This window comes from Callospermophilus lateralis, unplaced genomic scaffold (genome assembly GCF_048772815.1).
Source record: "Callospermophilus lateralis isolate mCalLat2 unplaced genomic scaffold, mCalLat2.hap1 Scaffold_406, whole genome shotgun sequence".
Taxonomy (NCBI): Eukaryota; Metazoa; Chordata; class Mammalia; order Rodentia; family Sciuridae; genus Callospermophilus; species Callospermophilus lateralis.
The window spans coordinates 1,032,689-1,050,808 of NW_027514359.1; positions in this window are offsets into that span (position 1 = coordinate 1,032,689).

An 18,120-nucleotide genomic window follows, 5' to 3' on the forward strand; every position below is an offset into this window, starting at 1 on the left:
GCATGCCTTCATCTACCTAGACTGGTACAGGGGGGAAACTGCTAGACAAAGGTTCCAGTAGGGAGAGAGAGAAACCTACAACAAGCAGCATGTAAAACTAGTCTGGAAGAACTGCAGGTATTAGATTTCAACCTCTGAGAACTTCTGTATGAGCTAAGATCAAAGCCACAAAGGAGGGACTACCTGAGACTGGGACCCAATCTTCACTACAGTGTTTCCAGAGGGCAGAATTTAGAGTCAAAAAGTTATTCTTTAGCTTTAAAATTTAATGTTGTTTTCCCTGTTGGGTTTTATACTTACTTAGGACCAGTAACCCCTATTTTCTTGCCTATTTTCCCCTTTTGGAATGAGAATATCTATCCTATGCCTGACCTACCATTATATCTTGGACCCTTGTACTTGTTTTAATTTCACATGCTCACAGCTAAAGAGGAAATTTACCTTAAATCTCATTTATTAGATATTTAGATGAAATTTGGGATTCACACTAAGACTTTAAGGTTAATGCTGGAAGTAGTTAAAACTGGGAGCTACCAAGGATAAAAATAATATATACCACATGTGAGGAAGACATGAACTTTGGGGGGGGGGCAGGATGAGATTGCTTTGGTTTAAATATGTCCCCCAAAATGCATATGTTGGAAATTTTATCCCCAGGGTTGGGAGGCAAGGCCTAATTCCTCATCTTGAGGGTTCTGCTCTCATAGATGGATTAAAACCCATTATAAAAAGGACTTGATCAGGATGCAAGTCTCTGCTCCCTCTGATCTTCCACCATATGACATGAGCAAAAACATCCTTGCCACTGAGCATTATGGCTCATAGAATCACAAATTTAAGACCAGCCTGGGCACTTTATTAAGACTTTGCTTCAAAATAAAAATTAAAAAGGGGCTGGGAAGGTAGTTCAGTGGTATAATACTCCTAAGTTCTATACACACCACACACACACACACACACACACACACACACACTCACTCACTCTCTCTCTCTCTCTTTCTCTCTCTCTCTCTCTCTCTCTCTCTCTCTCTCTCACACACACACACACACACACACACAATAAGCAGCATGTAAAACTAGTCTGGAAGAACTGCAGGTACTAGATTTCAACCTCTGAGACCTGCTGTATGAGCTAAGATCAAAGTCATAACGGAGGGACTACCTTGACATATGCTGGCACCTTGATATTGGATATTTCAGTCTCTAGCTCTGAGGCTAGTAAATTTCTGTTCACTATAAATGACCCAATCAGAATACATGGGAATGGGATACAGTAATAGGTATTTGCTAAAAGTTCTCCAGATAATGTTGATACATTCACTTTTTGGTTTGGGATCAGGTTAAGAGCCAGAACAGGTTCCAGAACTTATCAATTCCATCAAACACATTATAATAATGACTTCCCCAAATCTTACAGTAAATAATTGAGATATTTGATAAAAAGATATTAGATAACAGTCCATGAAACTACATTTTGAATAACTACTGCTACATAGTTGCATGGATCACCTTTGAAAATTGACTCTGCTATTTATTAGCTATGTTACTCAACTTCCTGAAGACTGTTTTCTTGTCTGCATACATGGGATTAAAAGTGAATCAGCTTCAAAGAGTTAGATAAGGATTATACCAAATAATTCATATAAAAGGACACAGGGCCTATACATAAGCAATTAACATTTTATTGAATGCTTTTGATTACGACAAGATTTATTTCCTAAATGAGGGAAATTATTATTTAAGTTGGTAAAGATGAAATTCTCAAATTATCAAGAAATGCTACTACTTTGGTTTTTTTAGTTTAAGTCATATGTATTATCCAATTATACTGCGTTCTACAATGGGTCAAATCATTGTACATATTTTAGGAAACCAAATATTCTACTCAAATTGGTATGGGTTCAATAATTTCCTTTATATAGTAAAGGTTAAGTTGCAGAACTGTTCCCCATTATATAAAAATAGTAGGATATGCATCACGTGTATATATACATGAAAAACTTTGAGAAGAAACTAAACAGCATAAATCTGCACCAAGGGAATAGGAATCTGGTAGAAGAAGGAAGAACAAGAGAAAATTTGTTTCTCCCCATTTGCTCTCTTCCATACTATTTATAGACTTTTTAGCACAATTTTTCAAAAACATTCAATAATATATTTTCACTTACATGTAGATTTTTTAAATGAATTTAAAATCTGGAATTGTCTTCCTGTGACCTACAAAGATGAAGAAAACTACCACAAATAGGTACAATGCACTTTTTCTGGAAATAATACATTCATACCAGAACAGAAAACTTTGTTAGAAGTCAACAGAAGTCTTTAAATAAGGAACTGAAAAGAAATATACATTAACCACTTTAATTTTAAAAAACTGAAGACTCGATTTGGATTTTGCCTGAATATTTTCATATTGTTAACTCATACCTAAGCCAGTTAAGCCACACTACAATATTTCTGTTATCTGCCAAATACCACAGTAACTTTTTAAATCTGAATAAATGTTTTCCTTTCCCAGAGTTTCCCAAGATTATTTTTACATTGGAATATAATGTTTTTATGATACAGTCTTCTAAATAAAGACAATGATTTTAAAAATTAAAACTGGTAAAGAAGCATTTGAGGGGCTGGGGTTATTGCTCAGTGGTACAGCCCTTGCCTGGCACGTGCTAGGCACTGGGTTCGATCCTCAGCACCACATAAAAATAAGTAAAATAAATTTATTGTGTCCATCTACAACTAAAAAGAAGAAAAAGAAAAAGAAGTAGCATTTGATACTAGAAAATATTTTACTACCCTAACCCAGTCTGAAGATTATTTTCAATGCAAAAAGTTCTAAAAATCAGGTACTCTTTAAACTTCAGTGAGATAGTCAATGAAAATAGTCAGATTATTATTAAATGTTAACAAAAGCTCCCTTTTCTGAACTTTCTTGCTATTTAGTGAACATCTTCACCAAAAAGTGTCATTTATATTTTTTGAAAGGTGTTTACAAACACAGCTTTGTTTCACAAAATTCAAAAATACAAAGCCTCCATTCATATCATAAAAATACCAATTATCTCATCTTAGAATCACTGAATAAATGCAAACCTGCTCCTTTCAAGGGGAGCAATGGGCATTTTCAGAAATCTGAAAATCAACATTAAGCCTGTCAAGGTGGAGTCCCAGAAATCTGCAGGTTTTTACAAGCAATGAAGGTTACTGTTTGAAATAAGAAACTATCTGCCGGACTACATCAGAAAATATATTTTACATATTTCAAATGGAACACTATTTAAGAATTGAGACAAAGAAAAAAGTATTCTAGCACCCAATATCTCAGATTAAGTGGCCTTCAACCAGAGAGTAGCTTCCAATGCACAATGCTTCTTCCGAGGAAGAATATGAGATTGAATTTTTATTGTCTTTATCACACCTCCAGCTTAATAGAATCCTAAATTTCTATTGATAAAACTCTTTTTTTTAAATATTTTTAAAGAGAGAGAGAGAGGGAAGGAGGGAGAGAGAGAGAGATAGAGAGAATTTTTTAATATTTATTCTTCAGTTTTTCGGTGGATAGAACATCTTTGTTTGTATGTGGTGCTGAGGATCGAACCCGGGCTGCACACATGCCAGGCGAGCGCGCTACCACTTGAGCCACATCCCCAGCCCTGATAAAACTCTTTTTAACTCAAGCTTTTCGCAATAAAGAAATTTTCCAAATTCTGCATAAAGGTAACATTTTAACTCCAAATTACATCAGAGTGATCACCTTAATTCCTAATTGAAACAAAACAAAAGATAAAAAGATAAAAGACACAACTGCCAAAGATATCATGTCTAGATCTCAGGGAATGGCTCAATGGTAGAGTGCTTGCTTAGCAAACAGGAGGCCTTGGGTTTGATCCCCAGCTCACACACATAAAAACATTTTTAAAATATTACATGTATATATGCCTTTATATGCATGTGTATGTGCATATGTATATTAAATTATTTATTAAATATAAATATATTGAGTATTTAAAATACATATGCATAGATATTACACATATGCATATGTATTTTTTAATTCTTAATATTTAAAATTAGTCATATTTAATATTTTACTATTGTATATACATGCAAATATGTGTACATTTCTAATTATGTATAAAAATGTTATATATGTATGTATATATACACACATATACATATTTTCTGCAATCAACAAAAGCAATTTTGGCCCCAAAATCTAAAACCAAACATTATTTATAGCATTAAGCAAAGGTTCACTTTCCTATCACAAACAAAGCAGGGAAATGAGAGTTCCTCAAAACAAAGCTATCTTCTTCTAATCGTACAAATACTTCCCCACATTATTATAATGGAAGATTATACAACCTGCCCTCCCTGGCCCAAATCAATTGGCAAAAATCAGAGTTTTAGGAAAAGTATAACTTGCAAAATTCTAGCCATCTACTGGTTTCCAGACTGTTGTATAATAGTCCCTACAGCCCTCATAAAACAGAGTTCCTCTGGCCAAGTAAGCCCAGAATCAGACAAGTCAATCTCCCTACAATCTAATATTACTAAAGAACAAATGTGCCACACACCCTGTGAAAAGAAAACACTATGAAATATCACTTCTCTCTGCTTCTCAGAGCCAGAGCTGGCTGTGGTTCTCTAGAGCCAGCTGTATTCACATAAAACCTCAATGGCTTTACCACTTGTCCACTTCCTGTTCATCCTGGATGTTTAAATGTAAGAGTCCTGGATGGACTGAGATCTTTGCAGAAGAAATAAGAGAACAGGTAAACCACTGTAAATAAATATGTAACTCATGTCTCCAGAGTGAGCGAACCTACGTAAATTTCTTTTAAGTCTCACCATGCAGCTGGTGCCAGGAAAGAAAGAAAAATGTGTAAGTTAAGGAATTTAATCTTTCTTTGACCAACCTATCACCCATCCCTAAACCTAAATCAAACAGTCACCAAGTGTTTACTGACCTCAACTCAGGGTACTTTACAAAAATACAAGTGGAAAATAGCATCATTGCTCTCAGAAAGTTTATAATCTGACTAGTATACATAAAACAAGCCAAGCATGGTGGTACATATCTATAATCCCAGCAAATCAGGAGGCTGAAGCAGGACGATCGCAAGTTTGAGGCCAGACTCAGCAACTTAGAAAGTCCCTAAGCAACCTGACTTTAAAAATAAAAGGGGCTAGGCATGTAGGGTAAAGCACTCCTGGGTTCAATCCCCAGTAATCCAAAACATGAAAAAAACAGATAACAGTATTTTTAAAGAACATTAAGATATAAAGAACACAGAAGTTCCTGAGTTCAAGAGCCCTAGCCATACATTCCAAAGTCTTCAGTTCTACTGTAGCACCTACTACCTATGCTTGTCATTACCATTTAAGATACCTCTTAAAGAAAGCATTAGGAATTTATTACAACGGGAGATGTGACCATTCTTATCCACAACCTCAACTAAATAATAGGTATGAACATCCCAATATCTTACACCTATCAAATTTCATCTTCTTTCCAAAACACAAAACCTAAAGATAGCTGAACAATAAAAGACCACACACAAAAAGAATTACTCTCCTAAAGATATCAGCTTATAAAAATTCATATTAAATATCTTTACATAATAAAAAATAACTATTTTTCAGAAGCTTTTGGTAAGTTTTCTTAATAAAAATAAATCTTGAAGTACTTTCTTTTGGAGAACCATCACCCTAGTTAATACTCTTGTTACAAAAAAAATTTAAGATTTCTAAAGATATTAAATTCCTCTTCAAGACAAACCGTACTGTAATGTAGATTGGTATCAGTGCAGGTGCAACTACAACTGATCAGTTTGCTACTTCTGAAGGGCAATAAGAAACCACAGGCAAATGTATATCACTGTTGACTTCTCTATTTCCTCTGTAAAATGAAAAGTTACCAACTTCCTATAAGAATTTTGAAGTAAACAGTGTATGAGTAAATATTTATGAAGTGTTTTATCATTATTGATTTTTTTTAAGAGTAAGACTACTCCCTTTCTCCCAATCATTCACTGGACAAAGTCCTACTGCCATTACAACTTGTTCTGCAAGTCTCTGGAGTTTAACTTAACATAAATGGAGTCTGCTCACTGTAGAACTGCTCTTAAGCTTGACAAAAGGGGTTATATAAATATGAAGACAAGAGAGACCCTGGTTGTACCTCCTGTTTTGTGTTCCTACAGTACAGGTGTAAACTTTAAGTGGACTATTTGTATTGTGGTTGCATCATGGTTCTTGGAACAATAACACTGGGAACACTATAGTGAACAAGCTTACAAAGCAAACAGAAAAGTCAAAAACAGGTTACCAGTCTGTCTCTCAAAACAGACTATGACAAACTTGTTTTTACATACTTCATTACTATTTTCACAGTTTACATTAAATAGCAGTGGAACTGAGCCAATAGCAGGCTCCTGAGGAAAAATTTCACTCATTAGAATCACAACTTGTTTGTTTTTAATATTTTTAGCTGTAAATGGATACAATGCCTTTATTTTATTTTTATGTAGTGCTGAGGACTGAACTCAGTGTCTCATACATGTGAGGCAAATCTCTATCACTGAGCCACACTTGTTTTTTTAATATTTTTCTTTAGTTGTAGGTGGACACAATGACTTCATTTATTTATTATTGTGTGGTGCTGAGGATCAAACTCAGTGCTTCACATGTGCTAGGCAAGCACTCTACCACTATGACCCCAGCCCCACAACTTGTTTTTAATAAGGGTTATTATAATGAGAGTATTTTAGGACTAAACATTATACTATTGGTCTGAAATGTGCTCCCCTATATAAAAGGAAATAAAATTTACTAAAGAATGATTTTATCTACAAATAAGTCTCTTAGCTCCACTTTTTCATCATGAAGCTCACTGGAGCTTGGTAGAATTTTCTTGTCTATACTCCCAGGCAGTATTCAAACTTCACAAAGGGTATGGTCAAGACTGAGGCTTCCTTTTTAGAGGGATCATCTAATGCTGGTTTGAATACACACACACACACACACACACACACACACACACACACACACAAAATGAGGAACCAATGAAAACAATTTGACTCTCCATATAGTATCCCAAAGATTTCCCTGTGTGCTTTAACTGACTAGAGAATTATCAGTATATTCCTGGGTCCAAAGATGAGAAAGTTCATTTCTCCTCAAAACAGAATTTGACTCCCTAAATCAACATATTAGGTGAACAAAGTTCAACCTAAAAAAGCCAATAACCTGAGAAGATCGCCTTATATGAACAGGCTTTTCACAATTTTTCTTTATTTAAAATAATAAAGTTCCTAGTCTATACTTTCAGTACCAAAGAATTTCTTTATTGTGGGTTTAAAGCAATATGGAGATGTGGGGGTATCTCCCTAATTCCTTTTCTGAAATTCACTGGATCAGGTGGGTTTAAGAATTCAACTTAATACAGTACATAAATCGTAAGTTACAAATCATTCCCAGTGCCTGATAACTACACAGTAATTAGGAAAATAGTGTCAACAGCCTCCCTTTAGGTAAAACCAGATATTGCTAGCAAAAGTTTACACTGAATTTTTGGGAAAATTCTTGCTTACACCTTTTTTGGGTTTCAAAATTTTTAGTTCAGGGATTGTCACTCTTTGGAAGAAAAAAAAAGTCTCAACAAATAATAATACATGCTATCATCTAAAATAAAAAGAACTAGCTGATACTTCCATGAGAAACACTACAAAGATATTGAAGATAGGAGCTGTGGTTGTACTTCATTGGCAGAGCACTTGCCTAGCATGTATGAGGCACTGGGTTCAATACTCAGAACCACATAAAAATAAATTAATGAAATAATGGTATTATGTCCATCTGCAACAAAATTACAAAACCCTTTTAAAAAAAGATATTTCAAGATAGTCTTGAAACAGCTATAATTACCTGCATAGCTGGAAAGTTACAGTCAATTCAATCTATCTACATATTGCCATCAAGAGATTCAATATGAAACATTCTTTAATTCCAAAGCAGGATCACATCGAAAAACAGTTCCCAAAACAGATGAACATGAAAAACATGTCAATAGCAGGCATGTAAGCAAATGGGACACTGAGCAAATGACAAAGTGAGCTGGATATAACAGGGCTTCCAATCAGGAAATATTGCAATCAGAAAAAAAAAAAGAAGGATCTTACTCCTGCTCTACAAGTGACCATATAAGCTCAGATTCACTTGTGGACAAACTATGCTTCCACAATTAAGTTCAAAGCCTAGATTTTTTTCCTCTCCAGTGACACAAGCAAACCTCTTATTTCCTCGGAAGAACCTCAAACAATAACATATGCCTCCAGGAGGAAAGCTCCTCCAGTTGACTATGATAATCCCTCCTAGCAGGGATTCCCACTCCATGCCCCACCAAGGCTCCCAGCTCTTGCTGAGAACAGCAGCACATTTGCTTGTTGACTGGAGCAGCCTCAGATCAAGTCCAACCTGTGTTCTCTACATTAGACACCAATGAAGTAGAGAAGGAGTAATTATAAGCTGATCCTGCTCACAACAGCTCACTGGCAGAACTACCAGGAGCAAATAAACAATTTTTGAGGGAGACAGCCTACAGAAAGACTTCCATTTCACAACCAGAATGTTGTTTCATCAGTCTGATTATGACAAATTCAGAGAAAACTCTTAGTTCAAATTCATGTACCTTCTTAATACCTGAAACAGTGATGGCAAAATGACATCTTGAGCCAAATTTCTCAAATTTTAATAACCAAAAATATAGTAAGGTATAGTATTGGTTAAAATTTTTTAAGTAATAATTTCTGTCCCATCTCTTGTCTCAAATTGTTTTACTAAAATATTTTGAAGCTTCATCCCTGAGTCAATGCAATAAAAATTTAAACAATTTCTTATCTAATCTATTCTCATTTCTGTACGATCTTTAAAGGTGATCTTTTAGTACCCAAGCAATTTACAGTAGCTCGAATGACTCACCATGGTGTTTATGAGAGCACATTTTTTAACTGGAACACAAAAGAGCATTTTGAACATACAAAAAATGTGTTTTTTCTCTATTAAAAATACATTTTCAGGACTGGGGATGTAGCTCAGTGGTAAAGCCCTTGCCTAGTGAGTGCAAGGTCCTGGGTTCAATCTTCAGTGCCACAAAAAACAAACAAACAAAAATATACATTTTCTTCCTAACTAGAGTATGTTAAAAAGTTATAGGATGATCTGGCTGGAGACAGAAAACAGACTCAAATAAGTTACATTACTAACAAATCTATCTGTGTTTTAGTTTATGGAAATAACAGCTTCCTCCCTATAGAAATAATTTTCTTCCTAATTATAGGCTTCTGTAGGAGCAGAAAAAGTTCAGAAATAAAGACAACTAAAGAATATGCTTCAGAACTGGGTTTCCTGCTAGGGATAGTATAGGCCAGTATCCCATTTGACCCTGTCCCTACTCCCAAAATACAAAGAAAAACAAGGGGAAGATGATGGTGCCACAAGCCAAGCAAAACACATCTTCATATCTTGTTTTACTGATGGTTAACGAAAAACATGTATATTCTGTGACTTATATGTTTATGCTACATAGAAAGTAAAATGTGCATTAATTTTTAAGATAAGATTTCTTCTGCTGACTTGTAACATGTTGCTTCAGGCTACTAATGGAGTTTATGTCTCTTATCCTCTGCCATTAGGAAGAAAAGTGGACAAGCTGGAGATGTAGCTCGTTAAACAAATGTTCAACCACATCTAGCATGTACAAGGCCCTGGGCTCAATCCCTAGCACCACATTAAAAAAAAAACAAAGAGAGAGAGAGAGAGAGAGAGAGAGAGAGAGAGAGAGAGAGAGAGAGAAGGAGAAAGAGAAGAAAAGTCCTGGAGACTCTTAACATTCTCTTCAACCTGTCTCCCAGCTATTCTGTCCTTTCAGGTCACATAATTTTTATCTTATTTTCTTATACCTCATTTCAGAATTTTAAGTATGTGGAAAAAATGTAGAGAAAAAACTACATTTTAATAATGGTGATGCCTAAGCATTGCAGAACATTTTCAAAAGGCATACACATTCTATTCACCATTCTATATGCTACCATACCTCATCTACAAATAACAGCATTAAAGCCTGGCATGGTAGTGCAAGCCTGTAATACCACCAGCTCAGGAGGCTGAGGCAGGAGGATGGCAAATTCAAAGCAAGGAGCTAAGCAACTCAGTGAATCTCTCTCTAAATAAAATTCAAAATAGGGGTGGAGATGTGGCTGAGTGGTCAATTGCCCCTGAGTTCAATCCCTAGTACCCCCCACTACCACCAAAAAAAAAAAAAAGACAGGATTAAGAAGAAATCAACAATCAACTAAAAGAAGGAAGAAAGGTAAGTAAGTTCTTAGGTACCTGATGACCTTTCACAACTACTCATCCTTGATTACTTTTCAGATTCATAATACACATATAGTTGTATGGCACTACAGTTGTGAGGGGCTGAGGTTGTGGCCAGTAGTAGAATGCTTGCCTCGCACGTGTGAGGTACTAGGCCCAATCCGTCAGCACCATATAAAAATAAATAAACAAAATAAATGTATTGTGTCCATCTACAACTAAAAAACTAATACTAAAAAAAAGCAATTTAGGGGCTGGGGCTGTAGTTCAATGGTAACGCACTTGACTCACATGTGTGACGCACTGGGTTCAAACCCCAGCACCACATATAAATAAATAAAGATACTGCGTGTTCATCTACTAAACTAAAAAAAAAATTTTTTAAAAAGGAAATTTTGATATGCTGTCCATGTGAGGACATTTTCTCACCATTACTACCGACAAAGCGTTTCATTTTCTCCAATACAAAATGAGATAATGTCTATAAATTACCTAGTATAAAGCTAACATACAATAGCAATTCAATAGACACTGGCTATTATTATTGTTATTATGTAACTTCTAAAGTTTTACTTAAGAAGATGCCGCATAATAATGGGTAGTGATCATTTTTGAAGTAGCTAACATGGCAGGGCGTGGCAGGCAATACATAGATACTCTCATTTATTTAAATCTCACAAGGATTCCAAAGGTAGGTATTATAATTCCCCTTTCACAAATGAGAAATTTAAGTCAAATGATTTGTCTATGACCCCATAGCTAATCAGTTGCAAAATACTAATTCCAAACCAGTTGTCTGGCTCCTAAATTCAACTCTTCTACCATACAACATTGCATCTGTCATACAAAGTAAAAAAAATCAAGTCTTACCGACAAGACTCCAATTAGATTCCACTCCAATTTAAAAAACACAGAGAATGAAAGGAATTCCCTCTCTAGTCATGACACACCCTTTTATACAAAAATACAAATGTGTACCAAATGTCATCATCTACCTTTCATATGTTAATAAAAATTTATATTTTACATTAAATAATCAACCAAAGGGGCTGGGATTGTGGCTCAGTGGTAGAGCCTTCGCCTAGCATGGGAGGGACCTGGGTTCGATCCTCAGCACCACATAAAAATAAAGGCATTGTGTAGTGGCCATCTACACCTAAAAAATAAATATTAAAAAAAAAGAGCTGGAGTTGTGGCTCAGTGGTAGAGTGCTTGCCTAGCAAGTGTGAGACACTGGGTTCAATTCTCAGCACCACATAAAAAAAAGAAAAAGAAAGATGTCCATTTACAGCTAAAAATATTAAAAAAAAATCAACCAAAGTCACTAATTTTATACACCTAATTCCAGCACTAATATCAATTCTTGGCCTGATCACTTATCTCCCTGAGTGCATTTCCCTAAGGAATTCATTCACTCAACTTTAATTATAACTTAAAGGCACAAAAACAGAGTCTATGTCTTCAATCAAAATAAAAAAAGTAAATTGGATAAAAATGTATGTTCATACAAAAAGGTGTTCACTACCACATTAATTTATAAATTAATAAACAAAATTCTGAAATGTCAAGCAATAAAGAATTGACTTCAGTTATGCAATATCCATCCCAAACAACTGCATATAACAATTTTAATCCAACTTTATAAAGAATCTTTAGTAATACGAGAAAATATTAATGATAAAATATTAAGTGAAATAAAGAAGTACAGAAAATGAAACCATCATTAAGATCTCAACTTTACTATCTATCAGGGAAAAAAAATCAGGACTATAGGGGGAAAAAATGAAAACGTAACAGTTTTCTCTGGATAGTAAAATAAGGGTTTTTTTCCTTTCCATGTTGCTTTTTCTATTCCCCAGTTTTCTTTACAATGACAACTATGTATTAATTTATAAGCAGCCGTAAGATCTTTATTTCCCACCATCCTTCCCTCATAAATCCCCAAATTAGCCAAGAGTCTGAGGTCTTGTGATTATTTTATCTGTTTGTTTTGTTTTGATGCTGGGGACTGAATCCATGGCCTCACACATTCTAGGCAAGCACTTTACTCCTGAGCTACATCCCCAGACCAGTTGTATAAAATTTAAAATGCTCAGAACAATTCAGCATTTTCATTATTTCCAGTGCTCCATTTTCCAATCATGTCATAACTACAACCTTGAGTCATTTTTCTTACCACAGAAATTCAACCCTTCATATTCTATCAATCCTTTACTCCTAGTATTTTTCCTTTCTACTTTCTATACTAACATAAAATTCAAACCTTTACCAGCAGCTCATCCCTGAATAAACACAAAAGTCTCCTGAATAAACAAATGTTTCCCTTATTCTATAGCCTCCCCACTAATAATTCACTCTATGCAATTTAATGTTTTTGGAGTATTAAGTGTATTAGCTCATTTTGTCTTCATAACAACCTCACATGAATAGCTATATTGTTAGTACTTCTTTACAAATTAAGAAACAGAAACAGAGAGAGGTTAAGTAGCTTACCCAAGATCAACCAGTTAACAAGTGATAAAATGTGTATGTAAACTCATGCAAAATCATTCCAGGTAACAGAATATGACATGAATTCAGGAATGGTGTCAATACAAACCAGCTTCTCTTTCTCCAAACTCTATAGGGCCTTGGATGGAGCCAAATTCCATTTCTGGATATCTTCTCATGCTAATCCACACCTGAGAGGCCAGTTCTTTTCCCTAACTCATTTTTCATTATCTCCTTCACAAGTCAACTCTGAATTAAAAACTTCTGAGTATTCCTAAAGCCTGTTCCCTGAATCTATGGCACATCTTGATTCTTATTAATTTAACTGAAATTACATTAATGTGCAGTTTCTGACATTTTTGTTACAGAAATTTACTTTACAATTCTACATTTTATCTTCAGGTTACCAGTTTTCAACAACATAAAGCAGCCAGTAACATTCAGGCATAATTATCAATTGCTCAAGAACAGAAAAGGGTATCTGGTTTTAATAAAAGAATATATTCTATACGGCCTTGTTAAATACAAAGTGTGAAAACAACTGTTCTTATATTCAAGGTTGAATATCTTCATCTTTATATTCCCATTCCAAGAGAATCTAAATCTTAAAACTCAAAGAAGACAATATACCATAGGATAGTTTAAGAAAAAAAGAAACTTGAGTTTTTATTTAGACTATTTATGAAAACAGACAAAAACCATCAATACAGCTATGCTTCCCTACATACAATAAGTATCTAAAATGCTGTGATCTAATCAAGTCATTTTTCAAATCCATTAGATCCACAATAGCTTGAACATTATAGGAATCGTTCTAAAGAATATATTCTACTCATGGGTATATAATTTTGTCCCTAGTTTTTCAGTTTTTCATTTGTATTTTCACATGTAAGCTGTCACTAAAAGACCCCTTTGCTACTTAACTTTTCCTCTGCTACTTAACTTTTCCCTTAAATGATCTATTAATAGCTTACCATGTTTATTTTAAAATATATTTTCCACCACATCCCTGCTGACTATGCAGTTACTCTCATTCATCACTATAGTTTACACAGAGCAAATGTCTAACAAGTTTAAATTATAACAAATATATATAACTAAAAATTATAGTTTATAACTATAAATTTCAACACAATGTATAATATGACCTTAAATATACCTTTTCCTTTAAGGTATCTTAAAATACCTGAAAGGAAAGGCCAAACCTAGTTTTCCTTCTGTTTAAAAAAAATCACCATTCCTATTCTACTGCAGTTCACCTTAAAAACACATTAGTAAAATTTTGGTTTTCTCTTAATTTTTTTTCTTGGTAAGTTCAAATAATGCTACAGCAATCTGAAATGTTTACTAGGGCAAGTAGACATTTAATAATCTTAATATGCTTAATATGATGTGTAGGTATTTAATAATCTTACCACAGATTTTTTAATTATCTGAGAAGAGAATACAATTATAAAAGGGCAGCATCAGGAATCATTGTGATATGCAACAGTTTTTTTTTGTCTTGATTGTATCACTATTAATAACCTCATTGTGATATTGTACTACAGTTTAGCAAGATGTTACCATTGCAGGTAAATGAGTAAAGGTTACAGAGGATTTCTGTATTGCTTCTTATAACTGCATATGAATCTATAATTATCTCAAAACAAAAAGTTTAATTAAAAAAAATCACTGAAAAGCAATTAATGAGAAATCATTAATATTTTTCTGGCCTTACATCAATATCTAAAAAAAAAAAAAAAAAAAACTATGTATCTCTGAATATCCTCCTCACTCCAATTGATCAGTAACTGAAGAATGATAAACTGTATTCCTTTTTTAAATTTAAAAATTACGAGAAGATATTTCTTAAAATAGTTCCCAAAACTCTTAAGATGAAACTTATACTATTACAAAAGTCTAATTTGAAAAAGGAAAAGGAAAACTTTAACCTCCTAGTTAAAGTAACTTTCTAGATAGAAGCACGAAAGACAAACTCAATCAATACAAATGGCTTATAAAATTATACCACTCCCCTCCAACATCTCTTACTACTTGGATTAAAATACAAAGGAAATTTTCAGAAAACATTCAAATACTTAATCTAATATATTTTTTTAATCTGCATACTCAAACCCTAAAGTTGGGGGTTAGGAGAATTAAATACCTGAACCATATCCATTTTATCAATCCTTTCCACAAACTTTCTTTCTATATACTGCCTTAATAGAATACCTCACCTTTCACTTCCACAGAAACACTTTTCTCAAGGTCACTAGAGAACACCTTACACAGCAACTGGATAAATTCACAATGAAACTATACTACAAAAGAAATTAATACCTTGATGAAGAAATAACACTATAATAAACTCTTGGAGATGAAATATAGTAAATATATCTTTTACATAACTTTTGACGAAGTGTCAGCTATCATATAAGTTGCTTTGCTTTTAAAGTAAGATACAGATAGTATCACATACTATAATATATACTGTATGCTTTCAGCTAAAAAAAAATTCTAGAAATATATACTATTTCTCAAAAACAATCTAATATGAAATTAAGACATTCTCTAAAAGGACAAATAAATAATCAAGAGAAAACTATACCGCACAATGTTAAATTATCATCTTCAAAAAGAAAAAGCCATAAGATTTTGCAAATTTTTTTTTCAAAGACAAAAAAAACCTCTGATCTTTATAATAGCACTTCAAAAGCAAAAATCAGTTCTTTAGCTCCTTATATGCTGCAAATAAACAGGCATTACAATGTATTACATAATATCCTCTGAAATCAGGGCACAAGATTATTCATATGTCAATAAAGTATATAAAAAATATAAATAAAATATTATTCTGTAAATTTCTCTTAGACATTCACCTTAAGATAAAAAAATGGCTATACTGAAGCCTTATCTACCCTATATTTGACATAAAATAATCACATACCATTTTTCTCTTCTTAAATTTAAATCCACTCACTAACTTTGAAGGTCACAGCTTATTTTATTATAATTTTGGGGGGCATTTAAAACAAACCACCCAGGTAAATATTTCCATGTCCACTGTATACAGGTGTTTAAGTTCAAACTTTCAATAGACAAATGATAAAACTAAAAATTTCCTACTCCAAAGAATCAAGTGTGACCACTTCTACAAAACAGAATAACATTTTCTTTGTGTAATGCAATGAAAGGAAGCTAGCAACTCCAATGCCATGCTTGCAATCCACAGTTGAGTTTAAACACTTTTTAATTTCACAGACTATAATTATTCTTGATATAATTGTTCTTATTCTAAAATTGGGAAGAATTTATAATAGCAAGTTTCTGAAGTCCAAGTCCTAGTTCTCATTAAGTATCCAGTTAAATTTTTCCTTGCATCTATCTTTAAAAAATATATTATCCGAATGTAAGTAAGAGCAGTATAAAATAATATCACTACTCATTGAAGGAAATATACAAGGTTAGACAAAGGCAATTTGAAAGTTCCTGAAAATGAATTCTTAGTTGTAAAAACCAAAATGTCTTCAAAACACAAGACTATACCCACCTTCTATATTTATAATTTTTTCCTATTCCCCAAAACAGTAAAATTTCACATGATCACCAGTAAAAAGGAAGGAGATGAGAGAAGAGTTGGGATTTGGCTAACATTTCATGATATCCTTTTGAACAAATGTAATATTTTATTATCCTTCAGGCTACAAAATGCTTTACTTATTTGAGATGCTAGATAGCATGCTATATTTTCCCCACAAGTTGTAATTTCATAATTAAAAATGAATTTTAGTAAAGTAGTGTATGATCTGATACATTTTTTAAATTTGAAGTGGAATAAAGCGTTAAATTAGTGATTAAAATTCCCGGTGTTTTGTTCTCACAGTATTTTAAGAAATCAACTATCAGTTTACTAGGGTAAATAAAAAGCACTGATCAAAAAGCAATTACTGTGTTTCAGCTCAGAGATCTGACACTTGGTTTTCATATGATGCTGCTGCTATGGCTTTACTCTTTTCCATCTCTCTGAGTACCAAGGAATAAATTCAAACAGAAATTATAGCCTTTGTACATCAGAATGGACTTTACTTCTGGAATATTAATTTTAAACCGATGAGTTTTAAAAAAAGTTAGAAAAAAAAATGGAATGTCTAATAATGGAACAGAATAGTTATAAATACACCAAAATAAATTCAAAGATAACAGCATTGGTATAGAAATAGGAATTTAATAAACATTACCCTAATGTAATGTGAATATAGAACAGACAGAACTTATTCATCAAAGACACGTAATTTAAAAAAAAAATGTTTATATTCATTTCGAACATTTCATCCATTAATATTGTATATAACTGCCCATGAAATTAGTTACTTATAAATTTCCAGTAGCCAACTTTTAAAATAAATACATCTTACTAATTATAGCATGACTCAATTATTGTATACACATAATCAATAATAGTATTTTACCATTTTTTTAGAATCCAGGTTTAGTAAGAGTGAGTTAAAATTTAGCAAATTACATATATATATATATATATATATATATATATATATATATATATATATATAAATTTGTTTTAAAGACCACTCATGAACTATTTTTTGTGACATGTTTCTAAATATAAAGGTTTGAAACAATCCTTTAAACTCAAGATGATTTTTAATTTTAAATTCATAGGAAAATGAACAACTTTAAATTTGTATTAAAATTCTTGTAACTGAATCAATGAATCTTTAGCAAACTGTCCATGTTTGATGCTTTTTTGTTTTTATTTATAATTTTAACTTGACACACTAGAAACTGGTATGAAAAGAGATACTAAAATGCTTCATACTTTTTTACTGAAATGTGTCACACCACCAAAATATGAGTTTCTAGTTTTAGACATCTTACCTGATCCACTGAACTGACTGCTTCCCACTGTTGTTGGTCTGGTTTTCCCACTATTAACAGGTGGGGAAAACATCTGCAAAATAACCCAAATGTTTCTATTAATCCTGAATTCATAGGGAAGTTGAAATAAAATTGGAGATACATTCAGACTCAGAATGGAAACACTGATACTGTTTACTAATACTATTTGGAAAAAAACTGACTACAGTCTTTTCTGAAAACCCAGTCATTTACATAAAGATTCCGGTTTAATTAAGTTTAAATAGTAAGTTTCTACCCATGATCTTCACTTTGGAACTAAGTGAATCTCATTATATTAACATTACTTAATATGCACTTACAGTCAGAATCATGTCCAATGAAATTACTATG